The following is a 14,976-nucleotide window of genomic DNA, read 5'->3' as shown; positions in this document are numbered from 1 at the left end:
GCCGAGCCGCCAGAAAAGCCGGGGCCCAACCGCTCCGCTCAGTCGCGCTGCCACGCACGGACGGGAGCTGCGTCCCTGCGGCAGGATCCTTTCCCTTCTCCGTTGTCCTGCCACGGCTGCCTGCGCATTTGAGTTATATAAATATTGGTACAGAACTGTACAGAAGACAGATATCTGTCATCTCCCTTTCCACGGGCGCTAGGATTTTGCCTCAGGGCCTGTTTCGGGAATACGTCCGTTAGCAAGCAAAACGCGCAGGAAGAGGAAGGCGAAGCGTGCAGCACAGCGCAGCGGCGGCGTCCCCGGCGCCCGCAGGCACCGCTGGCACTGCGCGGCGGGCGGGGAAGCACCCCGGGGTCGCGCTGCCCCGAGCACCAGGCTGGTCTTGGTCCTGCGACAGGCTGCGGGCAGGATGAAAGCAAGTCCCCGAGAGCTGCGTTGTTCTCAACCACCCGCAGTGGCACCACGGTCTGGTACCACGTCCGTCACCAAGAGCCCCACGGCTGGCCCAAGGAGCAAGAGGCAGGCCACGCCGTCGAGGCCTTTAGAGCTGGAAACAGCAGCACCCTTTACTAGCTTGGCTTTGTACCATCTTCCATTAGGAAGCAAGGGGATGCATGCTATATTCATGTGAGGTGGCACAATTCATGTATCAGCTAGGCAAAACAGCAGCCTATGTTATTTCTGTCATTAGTTCTAATTAGAGAACTCTAATCAACCCCCTGCCTGCCCCAGTACTCAAAAGTGAATCTGCAATTTTATGTTCTTCATTAAAGAGGAGGAAAAAAGGAAAACAGTCATTCTTGAAATTCCCATTTATATCCAGATCTTTAGAAGGCTTTTTCTTCAACATCAGTATCTTATGTGCAATTGTCCTTCTGTACCATCTCCAATAATAATTCTCACTATGTATAAATCTATGTAATGCTTAATAAAGAATAGATATTTCTCAGTCCTCTTCAACAATAATTAGGATTTTGGTGAAAAGGTAGAGAAGAAATATTCAGAAAGAAGATAAAGGTCAGTAAGACAACTGCAGGGGGTATTCACTGCACACACTTTTTGGAGCAGAAGGGCAAAATTACTCAAAAAGCTTCAGCATCTTGAGTCTCAGCAATTTCCAACAGATGGTGCTGATGACATAATTACTAATGATTAAGTTTCAACTTTTATTAGTGAAGGACTTTTAAAGGCACAGCTAAGCAGAGTGAAGCATGGACTGAGCTCTCCACCAGGGTCAGCTAGATACCATGATACCGAATTTCGCTTCCAGCCATTCCACAGCTTGCTTTCCAGATTTCTAAGAGATTCCACACAAACACCAGGCGAGAATCTGTTCCCATTTACACTGCTGAAGTCTGGAGTATTTCCTATATCTTCATAGGATGCTAGATTCAAGGTGTTCAGAGATTAAAGATAGATGGACTACTAATCATCCTTCTTTTGCTCCCTCACATCACTACCAGGAAAAGGTATCATCCATATTTGCTATAACATGAACAAAGACTTCATTTCAGCCAAGTGTTTCACTCTTAAGGACCACAAAGGCATGCCACTGATAGACAACCAAGGAGATCAACATGGTACCAATGCCTGGCACTTTTGTGCTGTCATGATATTGATGTAAGAGATATACGCAGCTGATCTCAGACACCAAGCTGCATCTCTGGATGTGAAAAGTGGCAGGGAGAGTTCTGCTTTGAGAAAACCAACACACATTTGGTGATTGCTAGAATCCCAAGTCTGTGAGCAAAACCCACTGGGCAAACATCTGAGAGGATTAACCTCATTTTCCCCAGAAACCCAATGCAGTTTACTCAGAATTTTATATATATAAGGGAAAATGTAATTAAATTGCATTCTATTTTATTGGGAAAAAAAGTCTTCAGGAACCCAGACTGTAACAGGCAGAAGCCATGAAGACGACTGTTTGGCTCTCTCCATGAATAGCCACATGCAACGCATCAAACATGTGGCCTAAGTTCCAGCTCGAGAACACCCTGAACAGGTGCTGAACTTGAGCAGTGATCAGGCCAACATTTAATTAATGCTTGAATCCCATTGGTTTCAGTAGCACCGTAGTGCAAATGCAGGAATCTTTCCCAAGAGGCACTTTCTGAATGGGAATCAGAAAGTGTTCATGGAGCCTGGAAGACCTGTCTCAGTTTTGTCAAGATTTCCACATGCTGTCCGTCTCAGAAAGGAGGTGTGAGATAGTGTAAGACCAGGCAACGTGGTATGTGCTGCTCTCCCCAGCCTGTGCCAAGCTGAGCACAGTCAGGTGAGCTGCAGAAGCGGAAAGCAGTGAAGAATCCGTTGCAACCTGTTCATTCAGCTTATCTGAAGCAAGATGTGTGGTGACTCTCATAGGTTTATACTCCTGAGAGCATGGGTCTATCAGGGCTCAGCTATTTCTTCCTTCATATAAGCCAAATCAGTGAACCAGGCAACAGCCAAGCCATCAGATTCTGGAGCTAGCACTATCAGGACTGGCTTACAAACCTGTCACTGATATGGCTGAGCTGCTGGGAATCCAGGGGAATCACAGCCCGACCCATCATTCCTCAGGAGTCTCTTCTGCAGAGATGTAGGCCTTGGGTCCTGAACAGCACAGCTCTCCAGACCAAAATCACAACATAACTGAAAAATTGTTAAAGGGCTTCTTGTGCACCAGTGTCCACTTGGCACAAAGTTAAAAAAGAACACACATGCCAAAGAATCAAATGAATTGTTGCTACAGGAAAGCACCAAGTTCCTCCCCAGTCACAGTGGTAGTCCAGTCCATTGAGCTGAAGGATATATGAACTCTCCAGTGCTCTCAGAGCTGAGGACAGGAGAGGTAAAAGCATCACATACTCAGGTCAAAATGAGCTCAGCTCAGGCTCAAGAGAGCACTGAATTTACTAGAGTTCTTTCCATGTTTTTTTCCTCCCAGTAACCCACAGAAACTGTCCCACCCGACAAGGATCACAGTCTAAGATAATTCTTGGGAATCATTCAGTGCCTGAGAAATCCTTTCCCAAAGGGCAGAGTGCAAAGTCCATCTGCTTAGCCAGGCAAGATGTTGCATCCATTATGCACAGGGATGCATGGGGCATCATGGTAGCTGGAGCCTGCAAAGCCTAGACTGGTTTCCAGTAACATACACCTCTCCATAGCAATCAATACCTGCGAACACCTCTGCCTATTTCTCTGTCACTGGCACATCCTGGTTGCATCCCAACAACAGCCACCTCTAAAGACAGTTGTACTGACTGCAAAGTCCAGCTGAGGTGTGCAAGTAACCACCTCCTCTCACAAGTCTACTTCACACAGAGGTTCAGTCTTACATAGTTTATAGAACCTACCATGAGCAACAAGCAGGTCCCCGTTGACTCATTATGGTTTCCCATACCAGCATTTTCCAGCAAAAATAAGAACAAAACCAGTTAATCTGTGCTCATGACAGAACTTCAGGCACATTTACCTGCAAATTAAAACTACGAGCCAAGCTGGAAAGGCCTCTGCATTGCCCTGTGCTGCTGAAGGGACATGCTTCTTGCTGCTGTCAAGTGCCAGTCACACACACACGCACCCCAACGGTGTCAGTGCTCTCTGGGCGCTGCAGTGAGCACCAGYACCATGGCTAATCCAGGCGCATCACTGCCCTCCTCAGTTTCAACACCCACTGAGAAGGGCAGCCTTGCACAGCAGCTCTTGCAGCAGCCAAGTGGAAGACACCAGCTCTGAGAGGACCGGAGCATCTCTCTTATGAGGAAAGGCTGCCAGAGCAGGGCCTCTTTAGCCTGGAGAAAAGAAGACTGAGAGGGGACCTTATCAATGTGTATAAATACCTTAAGGGAGGGTGTCAAGGGGACGGGGCCATACTCTTTTTGGTGGTGCCCAGTGATAGGACGAGAGAGAATGGGCACCAACTGAAACACAGCAAGTTCCACCTGAATATAAGGAAAAACTTCTTCACTGTCAGAGTGACAGAGCACTGGAACAGGTTGCACAGAGAGGCTGTGGAGTCTCCTTCTCTGGAGATATTCAAAACCTGCCTGGATGCAATCCAGTCTAACAAGCTCTAGGTGACCCTGCTTGAGCAGGTGTGTCTGTTGACACCATATTGGCAACAGGCTCATCCTTCCACAGCGCTTGCTGTGTTCACTTCTATCTCAGGTCTGTTATTTCCCCATACATGAAGCTGGGTGTTGTTTGCTTAGCTTTAGCCAGAGCTATGGCACTCCCCCAACACCACCAAACCCTTCTGTTTTTCGTGGGGAAGTGTCTCAGGTAAGAGCACAAGCAGCAGTGTGCAGACAACATCTCACATAGGAGCCGCTGAGCATGTGCAAGTATGTTTTTCTAGAGGCACCTGGCAGTATCTGAAATACTAGGCTGAGAAAAATATTTTTAGCATTGGCCATTTCTCACAAATGTCTCCCACTGCAGGAAATGGAAACTGTTCCTTCTTCAAAGCTACACAGGAAAAAATGGTCAGAGTATTTAGCTCAGTTTCCTACAACTCAGGCTAAATAGCAAAGTACAGCTGTGTATATTCATAATCACATGTTCTCTCAGCCAGTCCCCACTTAATCAGCTTGCAACCCCTCACCAGTTTCAGTCAGCTCTGACAGAGGAAGAGGGAGCCCTCTCCCAGAGCGTTAGTGCAAACAGGCAGCCAGGAGACAGATCTGTGTAATATACTTACCAATGGAGGGAGTGCGACAAAAGCTGACATCTACCATCCAAGCACTCACATGAGAGCACAACTGCGGAGCCATCAGTGAAAAATCATGCCTAATTAAGGCACACGACAGCGCTGTGTTCAGACTCCCACGGAGTGTCTACTGAGTGTTGAGCTCTTGCTGTAACTTTAGGACAGTTATATTAAAAACCTGATCAGCTGTGAATTACAAAAGCATTGGAAACTAGGATTTTTGGAGAATTTCTTGAGTCTTAGCCACAAGCTGCAGCTAGTCCTACCGTAGTTCTTCCACTCACTGCATGAGCCAAGGAGGCAAAACAGCTTCACACGTGGCCTTTGTCTTTGGGTGAGGTGATTTCTAGGGGGTCTCCTGCTCCCTGCTAAGGGAGGGTATGTCACTGTGTCTAACTGATAAACAGAGCTAAAGGCTTACTCAGCAGCAAGTATGTCTTACAGACTGCATCTTTTCCTGTGTCCTCCAGGATAGGGGTTAGCTCCAAGCGCACTGACTTGCGACCACTTTCTGCTGCAGCGGATAGGGGCTCCTGCTCCTGGTGCCATGTGGGTGCCTCCAGCTTCAGCTCCACCTGGGCTCCTACTGGAYGGTGGGTCACTCACCTACACCATTCGTGGCTGTCCTGAGCTAACCCAGGTCTCCTGCAGTCACATGTTTTCTCTAGTTTCACCCTCAAACCTGTTCACAACAGCCTTGTCCCACATCTCCCCCTTTACCAGCCAGCTCCCAGCAGCAGCACGACAAGCAGCAACGCTGTGACACAGCTCCAGGGAGCGGCAGGAGAGGGGCTGTCCTGTGGGATGAGCAGGTGTGACTGGCACAGGCAGGGCACAACCCCACCTGTCTGAACATGGCTGGCAGAGCTGGTGCTGGTTGTCCATTGACAGCCCCAGGTAAGGCCAGAGGATGAACCATATCCAGACATCAGGCTGGAAACAGGCATAGCTGAGGTAAGGGCTGGCACCAGAGCTTAAATAGGGCTCCTGAGCCTGTGGGCAGAGGCTGGTGGGAGCCCCAGGTGAGGGTGGTCAAGGCCATTAAGGGCTACTAATGTATTGAGGGCCCTGATGGCCCTGGTGTGCTTCCCCCTGTGCTTGTGGCAGTGCTTACTTTGCATTCCCTACTGCATCTGTCTGCAGCTCCCCACAGTCCTGTGCATCCTCCCATCTTCCCCTGCATCCCAGCCACATCCCTCCACAGTTCACCACAGCCCTGCTGCATCCCATCACATCTCCCCACAGCCTTGCCACATCTCCGCATCCTGCTGCATCCTGCCTCATCTTGCTGTGTCCCACCACATCCCCACTGTAGCTGTGCCACATCCCACAACAACCTTCTGCATCCCACCATATCCCCACCACATCCTGCTGCATCCCACCATATCGCAGCTGCAGCCCTGCCACATCCTGCCACATCCCCACCACAGCTGTGCCTCAACTCACTGCATCCCACCATATCCCCACCACATCCTGCTGCATCCCACCATATCMCKGCTGCAGCCCTGCCACATCCTGCCACATCCCCACCACAGCTGTGCCACATCCCGATGCATCCCGCTGCACCCACCCCATCCTCGCCACCGCTGTGCAGCATCCTGCCGCAGCCTCCCGCACCCTGCCAGCTCCTTTGGCCTCGCCCTGTGCTCTGCCGCTGGGATGCACTGCAGGCTTGTGCCGCTAGTGAGAGTGAGTTACACCTTGTCCTCAGTGTGAAACAAGGCAGAAGAAGCCAGCTCCTTTAATGGAAATGAACCCCAAGGCCTCACCCCACCTCAAATAAGAAACACRGATGGGGTTACATGCTGGAGATCTGACCTTTGTTCTGCACTCATAACCAGGCAAAGGCCAGGGCCAGTGGTGAAGGAAACCTCTGGAAGGGCTCCTGGTGGCTGGCACCGGGCTTACAGAGGCGGGCACCAYGACGTCTCCATGTCAAGGCTAAGTGCCAGGGCCTGGAAACTCAGCAGCATGACGGCTGCTCCCCAGACAGGGACTGCCTCTGAAGGGCTTAGAGGCACTCCGAAACACCCTCTGTGCCAGCAGCCAACACCTTGAGGGGAGCTCCAGCTCCGGGGCCATCCCACCAGCCAGTCCATGCCCTGAGCTCCTCAGCAGAGCCCTTGCAGTGCCATTGTGAAACCAGAGGCAGAAGGAAATGGCTCTAACTGCTGAAAATTAGAGAGAATTTGCTTGAAAAGTATTGCCAAAATAACTTTTACCTAAAAAGCACTGCAGGTAGGATTACTCCAGAAACTCAGTATGCTACAGATTAGTTTTCCCATATAGAATCATAGAATCAGTAAGGCTGGAAGAGACCTCTGGAGATCATCTAGTCCAACCYCCCCGCTCAAACAGGGTCACCTAGAGCATGCTAGACAGGGTTGCATCCAGGTGGGCTTTGAAGATCTCCAGAGAAGGAGACTCCACAACCTCCCTGGGCAACCTGTGCCAGTGCTCCATCACTGTCACAGGGAAGAAATTCCCCCTCACGTTCAGGCGGAACTTCCTGTGCTTAAATTTCTGCCCATTGCCTCTCGTCCTGTCACACGGGACAACTGAAAAGAGTTTGTCCGCATCCCCTTGACACCCTCCCTTCAGGTACTTGTACACATTGATCAGATCCCCCCACAGTCTTCTCTTCCCCAGGCTGAAGAGGCCCAGCTCTCGCAGCTGTTCCTCACAGGGCAGATGCTCCAGCCCTCAGATCATCCTCGTAGCCTTATGCTGGACTCCCTCCAGTAGCTCCATGTCTCTGTTGGACTGGGGAGCCCAGAACTGGACACAGTACTCGAGATGAGGCCTCCCCAGGGCTGAGTAGAGGGGCAGAATCACCTCCCTTGACCTGCCGGCAACACTCTTCCCAATGCACCCCAGGAGACCATTGGCCTTCCTGACCACAAGGGCACATTGCTGGCTCCTGATCAGCTTGTCATCCACCAGCACTCCCAGGTCCTTCTCTGCAGAGCTGCTCTCCAGCAGGTCAGCCCACCTTGTACTGCTGCCTAGGGTTATTTTTCCTGAGGTGCAGGACTCCACACTTGCCCTTGTTGAACCTCAGGAAGTTTCTCTCTGCCCAACTCTCCGGCCTGTCCACATCTCTCTGAATGGCAGCACAGCCTTCAGGTGTGTCAGCCACTCCTCCCAGCTTGGTATCATCAGCAAACTTGCTGAGGAGGCACTCTGTCCCCTCATCCAGGTCATTGATGAAACAGTTGAACAGGACAGGACCCAGTACTGAGCCCTGGGGGACATAGCTATCATGCAGTAGTATTTTATGATGCACCATATCTGGGGTATATTCACAGGTACAAAGGAGAAGGAACAGAAACAGTGATCTCAACCTAAGCTGTGATTCTTAGTTATGTTGTAAAGGTGTCTCTGTAAGCCTCATGTAGGTAGTCCTCAGATTACATCCCTAGCTGGACTGTGCCCAGGTTTGCAAAGGAGCTACAAGGGTAACGTTGCACCCGCAAATCAAGGCCCACTTCCTGAAGAGAAGCCACTTTGCCCTTCCTGGCAGAGCCGAGGAGTCATTTTACAAGGATCAGCAATAATTGCTGCAAGGCTTAGGGCAGTTTATGCATAAGCTCCCCAATTGCCTATCATGAACTGTCAGATGCATGGTAGTGCAAATCAGAGGGAATCATAAAAGTAACAATAGTGAAGCTTCTAAATGTAAAACTCACAAAAATGTGAACATTTTTGACAATACAGAAGATGGCAAAGTGGCTGCTGAAGCTCTAGGAGTGTTCCGTAATCCTTAGTGTAGATTACAGCAAATCTAACAGTATCTTTTTCCAAGAGCTGAATATTGGTCGGGAAAGCCAGCTTTGTGCATCATGAATAGTGTGTTATCTCCTCTGCATTGCAAATCAATTAAAGATTTATTGAGAGGGTTTTGTTGTTGTTGTTGTTGTTCTGTGACCACTGATGCTTCAGTAATTACTAAAAGGGGAAACAATTCTATTATCTGTTCAATAATTTCCAAGAAACAATAAACTGAACGCTCTGAACTTTGACCATGCACCATCATTTGCCATGGGTAAAACTAGCCTTAACTTCATGTTTACAAACTAATGAAAAATGAAAATGACTTTACTTCCAGCTGAATATAGAGTTCCCAGGCTGCAAAATACAGCAAAGGAGGCCATAAATATATCAGAATTTCACCTTAGAACATGTGTAAAAGAAGTTTGAAATCTTTTTTTCATTTACAAGAATGTCATAAATGTACAGGTGAACATTTCATTGCATTAACCCTGAAAAGGGGGATGTTGAGCACTAGCCCCCAAGCCCTGGGTAAGCACAGGTACACATGGTCAAGATTGTCCACGAGTCTGAAATCTGAAGGGGGAGGGAATGAAAAGTCAGTTTCAGAAACTAAATTCAAAGCTTCCACAAAGTGCAAAAAATACTCTATGATATAGTCCTTAAATTGAAAGTGAATGTGTATGTACTCAAGTTTATGATGATGCATAAAAAAAAGAATTAATAAGAATTTGTCTGTTTATGAATGTAATTAAACTAAAAAGTATGTCAGAGCAAAGCAGAAGAAAATGGGAAGAGATTTCATTCAATGATACACATCGGTTTCAAAATAGCTGATTTCAGCAAACAATCTTAACCTGATTCAGTCACTTTCCCTAGGGAAAAAAATGTTGACTTTTCAGGAAATCCTAAGCGTTATTGAAGGACTGAAACTCAACAAAAAACTGATTATGGATTGTTTGTCTGAAGAAGATTTTGTACAGAGAAATTCAGCAGAGCTCATGCCTTGATAGTCTTGTATTAAGAAATTCTGTCTTCAAATACTGGTTCATTCAATTTCTTAAAACTTGTGGAATTTATTATATACTTAAACACAGTAATGGAAAGAACATTTTCCTGTGTAAATAGACTTGGACAGATTACGGAAAACTGCTAAACATTGATTTTAGTAGAATGGGGCTTAAGGTTAAGGCTGAAGTCAAAAATATATTAAAAAATCGTGAATTGATTTAAAACAGCCAAGACATATTAAAATACAGTCCAATAGTTGCAACAATAACATTAATAACAATAATATGTTTATTGTACATTTAAGGACAGTGGAAATATCTCGGAGGGAAAAATAGGTGAGGCACTAAAGAACTGGTGTTTCCCTAAAGCACCCCTTCAAATAGAAACTTTTATTTTTCCTGTGATGTCTTATTTCCATCCAAGAAAGACAGCTGACTGAGCCAAGTGCCGGAGAGGGCAGTGCCACTGCCGCGCTCCCGCGCGCGCAGGGCCCCAGCAGCCCTGCATAGGAGGGCAGGTGGAGGCACGGGGCATTGCAGGTAAGAAACGCTGAAGGGAGAGAGTGGTGGCTGCTGAGACTCGCTTTCCCCGCACAGCTCCTGGGTTTGCTGAACTTTCGTTTCCAACTCCTCTCCAGACTGCTACTTAAAGCAATTTCCCTGGCTAAGAAGCCATTTTCTATGCCTAGGAAACACCACTGACCATTATTCCTTTGAGGAAAAATAGTCTGCCTTTTTATAGAGGAACTATGAAAATACAGTAAAATGAAAAGAAAAATAAACTGTCATGAATCATGTCTGATCCAAAGCCCCAATCTGTCACAGTCACCTGGTTTCCTGACTTTCTCCTACCTCCGGAAGCTCCTAACCATGACATCTTTGGCACACAGCTCAGCAGTATCAGGAGCCAGGGCAATTGCTGAATGTGCACCAGTGGCAAGAGGTGCCCTCATGCACAGAGCCACACAGCACATGGAGCCCCACGGCACATGGACCCCCACGGGACATGGAGTCCATGGTGTACGGAGCCCCACCACGCACAGAGCCCCACAGGGCATGGGGCCCCAYRGKGCATGGRGCCCCATGGTGCATGGAGCCCCACTGCCACAGCCCCTCTGTSGGCACTGCTGCTGCAGTCTGGTAGGTGCATCACCATCCGTGCGGGGCCCCTTAATGTGGGGCAGGGTGCAGGTCCACACCCCTGTGGAAGGGCTGGCACTGCAGTTGAGCCRTGCTAGAGCTCATCCAGGTGAGGGGTGGGACACGCCATCGGGAGAAGGATGGGCTGCAGAGTTTTATTTTGAATCAGARGAGACCTTTGGCATCACCAGTTAGCTCCGTGCTCCCAGTCGCTCCTGCGTTCGCTGGTGTTTGGGCTGCCTCGCTARTTGTGGCATGCGAACGGCAGGCTGCACAGATGTCAGATGTCACGCTCTATCTGATGAAGAGGTCTCTGCCTCAGGCTGTTTATATATGACCCACCAGAATTTCCTGCTGCATGATGAAATAATTAGGGGGCCCTCATGCAGGGAATAATGTTGCGAGTAGGCTGCAAAGGCATTACACATACAAAAAAAAAATCCTAAGCATTTTCCTTATCTGTGATATAATCTTCCAAGGCTCCTTATATACATTCGACTTGTTTGTATTATTTCTTTTACAGCGCTCCATGCAGATGCTAAATGAAGGTTTCTGAAAGTTTAGCAGCACGCTTTCCTTCATGCTCAGATTACATAGTGGGAATAGTGGCATAAGCAAACAGGAAAAAAGGGGGATTTATTTGTTTGTTTTAAATCAAGACTGCATTTTGCCTCTTAAGGCACCAAACTCTAAACTCTGTATAGTTTAATAGATGTTGATTCTGTCATCAAAAAGAAAGAACCTCATTTTTGTGGCTCTCCTTTTTTCTTAATCAGCTTTAATTTGCAACTGCTCTATACAGAGAAGTAAGTCCACATGCCTGCAGAGGCTCGAGGTACTGGTTGATCCRAGCCTCCTCCAGCTCACCACATGGGGAGACACGGCCGACCGCACTCTCTGCTCTACTCTGGGGAGGTTTGTCCGTGACCATAAAACTCGGACACCTGAGGCAGGGTTTCGACCTCCCATGGTGTGGAGCAGGTCCAGGGAGGTCCAGGAGCAGGGCTGAGCAGAGCCGCCCAGGCTGGAGCCAGGGCTYGCTGCCGGAGAGCGTGCCCAGAGCCCGGCACTCAGAGCAGGAGCGGGAGCTGGATGGGGATGGGACAGGGCAGGTGGAAGAGCTGGCGCCAGCCTGCCGGCTGCCGCGATGCCACAGACCTCATATATTAGATAAATCGCTCAGTTCAAATTAAAAAATAAATGTAAATGAGTTCTAGAACTGGGCACATAACTCACAGCCTACTGGTCTACATGTCACTGTTTTGTCACTCATCTGGAAGGAGTGTGAATTAGTCATAAGAATATCATTAAGTAATCGGAAATCTTCCTAGGTGGTTGCCTAAAACGGGGTATTCTCACAGAAGTGCAGCAATAAGTGAGGATACACTGAAGAAATACCTAGATGGAATAAATGAATAAGTCAAACTTTTCTTCTTAAAATCTTGTATCATGAATTATAGAATAATTTTAGTTGGGAGGACCTCAAGAGATCACCTGGCAACCCTCACTCAAAGCAGGGAAACATCAAAGGTAGATGAGGTTTGAATGTCTCCAAGGAAGGAGGAGGAGGAAGTTGGTTGACCATCAAACCATTTACCTTTACATCTTAATTTTTGCAGCAAAGCTACCGAGTGAACCACCCCGGAACCCCGACTTATGCAGAAGATCAGAGCAGACATTCACAAAAACATTSTCTAATCTTAAAATGTCTGTAACAAAATAAAAGAGGTAAACCCATCTTCTCGTTAGTAATTGCCGTATTAACTGCTAAAATCAGACAGAATCATACTAATTTCTTTGCTTCTAATACAGCGTCAAATAATGCATCCAGATATACTAAAACACATTTCAAAAACTCCACAGGTCTGCTGAATCATTCCAACAGCTGCCATAAGTGTACTGCATTTCCACATTTCACTTGATGCAAATGACCTCAAATGATCAGAGACAGGATAACAAGTGACCCAAAAGAAGAATTCTCAGTGTGATGGCCATTTATATTTTCATGGTTAGGAAAGCTGGATCTTCATTTTTGTTAAAGCACAATGTGGAAAAGAAATTTGTGTTTCCCAAATATGAAAAAGTATGTAAGTCACTGCTCCACAGGTATGGAATAAAATCCATTTCTAGCATGTCCTTGCTTCCCTAGGTATATCTGAGCTCTCAGCAGTCTGTCTTTCTTGGTCACTATTTCTAATAGGGTCAAGTCTTTCACTAACCAAAAGTTCAAGCACACTAAATTGACTTTGCTTCTAGCGCACACAGTACCTATACGATTCAGTTCAAATTTGCACTTCTTAAGGTAAGTATATACCTTTCAATAAGGAAGGGATGGGAACCATATGTTGCAGAGAAATTTGAATTTCTGTTATTTTAGTAGCTAAGTGAAAAAGCAATGGGGCCTTGTGCGTACATAAAGCAGACAACCAAGAGCGCAGGCCGAGCTGCAGGCTGCTGAGAGGTGCTCARCAGTAGTCACAGGTCCTAGGGGTCTGCCTGTGGCCTGAGCATGCGATGGCAGAAACCCATCCACATTGTGCCTGCATGCCTGGGGTTTAGTGAAATAACCTACAACCGCTGCGAACCGCCGGCTCCTCCAGGGCAGACCAGATACCAGCCAGGGACACTGTGAGCATGCCAGCCCGTGCCTGGAATGAGACAGCACTTTAACTAGAGGCGATTTAGCTCGCTTCTGCCAAGACTGCTCTGTGGTGGCATTAGGCACTTAAATCCCTTGGCCATTTTTTTTCTGGTTTTGGTTAGTGGGAGAGGGATGGATTTGCTCTTCAGTGAAAAGCCTGGTATAAAGGTCTCTCCGCATGCCCACATGATGGACGTGCTCTGGAGCAGGTAAATACAGAGCCTGGAGATTACAGCTCCCTTCCTTTGGCTTTGTGTCTGCACAGAGCCTTCTTCATATTTGTATCGTAGCTACTTCACAGCATGGTTCAGTCTCCAGGGGAAAATTAATAAGTTTTTAAWTTAGAATTGTACACTCTTGAAGCACATTCAGCTGATGGGATATGTCAAGGCTTGATGCATCAAGATGTGGCATCATGTTGTATTACTTGGCACAATGTGCAATTCAGATGAGTTGAGGTGAAATTACATTCCCGGGGGAGCCCGACTGGAAAACACCCAGAGGGAACAGCAGTTGTGAAACAAAGCTGGATTAGAAACAACGCTCTTTTCTGTTCARGTACAACCGCTAATGCTACACAGCACTTAAAAACAGATTTTCTTCTTCAAAGAACTTCAGGTACAAAGTTAATTCCTCCCATAATACTGTACAGAGTACTACAGAAGTAGTCAACCTCATCTCTAGAATAATAAAACTCAGCATTTCCTTGATCTTAGTCTTCCCTTCAGCCTCAGCTTCTTCAGCTSGAGGCAGGGCTGCAGGGGCTTCTGCACTGTCCCAGCAGTGTGGGGACATCCCTGAGCACCCACGTCCACAGCAAGCGGACAGCTCCAGCTTCTTTAGCTATCTCAAAAAGATACTAAATCACTCGCCACTGCTGAAAGCATACTTCAGCATCAGTTAAGGTTTTGGGCAGGGAGAAATGCTGGGGGGATAGGGAGGCATCTCATATCAAGAGCAATAGTATCCTGCCCTCCTAACTGAAACGGGATTGCACCCCAGTGCCCAGATACCACAAAGAAACTGCTGCTGGGTCCGTTCAAGCTCCTTATTCACAGGGTAACAGTGCATCTTAAAAATAATAATAAAAAAAAAGTACAAGAAAATTCCTCTTACTCGTGCAGTTGAAGACCAAAACCATAAGAGAGATGAAGCTGCCTGTCGTCAAGGCCAGCACCCCTTTGACAGCAGCCGCTCCTTCCTGCRAGGGAAAATCAGCAGCCGTGCATGCTGATGGAAGGCACTGCTTCCTCAAGGGCCAATTTAGCACAGCAGGGGAAAAGCAGCYAAGGCAATATGCATCTCAAAGCAGGAGGGAAATTAAAGGCAGGAAGAGAAAGAGTGGATTTGGAAGTGAAAGTAAGGGACCAAAGTGGCAGTGGTAACTGCTGAAGGACAGTGTATAAAGCGCAGTGAATGGGTTTGAGGAAAGAACAGGGAGAAAGATCACTGTCGCAGAAGAGCCAAGGATGTGATTAGATGAGCAAGAACRTTAACCGGGTGGAAAGGCAAAGTCAGCTTGCCTCCCTGCCCTCGCGGATGGTTTCTCCACAGCTGGCAGAAGCAAGGGACGCTTTCCGCCCTTCCCACGGAGCACGGCCAGAGCCAGGGGCTCCTCGCAGCCCCCGCGGGAGCCAGTTCGGTTTCCCAGGCGGGAAGCGGGGGGAGCACGGACCATCGCGGCGGGATGGCGCGCAGCCCGCGCCCCGCGT

Source organism: Rhea americana, unplaced genomic scaffold, assembly GCF_003343005.1.
Source record: "Rhea americana isolate MKP2758 unplaced genomic scaffold, rheAme1 scaffold_304, whole genome shotgun sequence".
Classification (NCBI taxonomy): Eukaryota; Metazoa; Chordata; class Aves; order Rheiformes; family Rheidae; genus Rhea; species Rhea americana.
Note: the sequence above shows the minus strand (reverse complement) of the source record.